The sequence below is a fragment of the Portunus trituberculatus genome, chromosome 14, assembly GCF_017591435.1.
Source record: "Portunus trituberculatus isolate SZX2019 chromosome 14, ASM1759143v1, whole genome shotgun sequence".
Lineage (NCBI taxonomy): Eukaryota > Metazoa > Arthropoda > Malacostraca > Decapoda > Portunidae > Portunus > Portunus trituberculatus.
In genome coordinates, this window is record NC_059268.1 from 564958 (window position 1) to 565291 (window position 334).

The following is a 334-nucleotide window of genomic DNA, read 5'->3' on the forward strand; positions in this document are numbered from 1 at the left end:
TATATATATATATATATATATATATATATATATATATATATATATATATATATATATATATATATATATATATATATATATATATATATTGTCTAAATATGGGTAACGAGTGTGGCACCCCAAAACAAAGACGGCTGGTGGTGTCAGGATCACGCCACCCTACGTCACACGAGTCATGGAACTTTCCATAACCTATTTATTGCCATCGATAACTAATCGGTTGCATCTACATTATATTGTGTATGCGAGTTGCATACTTATCTTTTATGTAATGTATTTTAACATGTACTTGTCTTAGTCATAAGTTAATTTTCCTTGCCTACTTTATGTAATT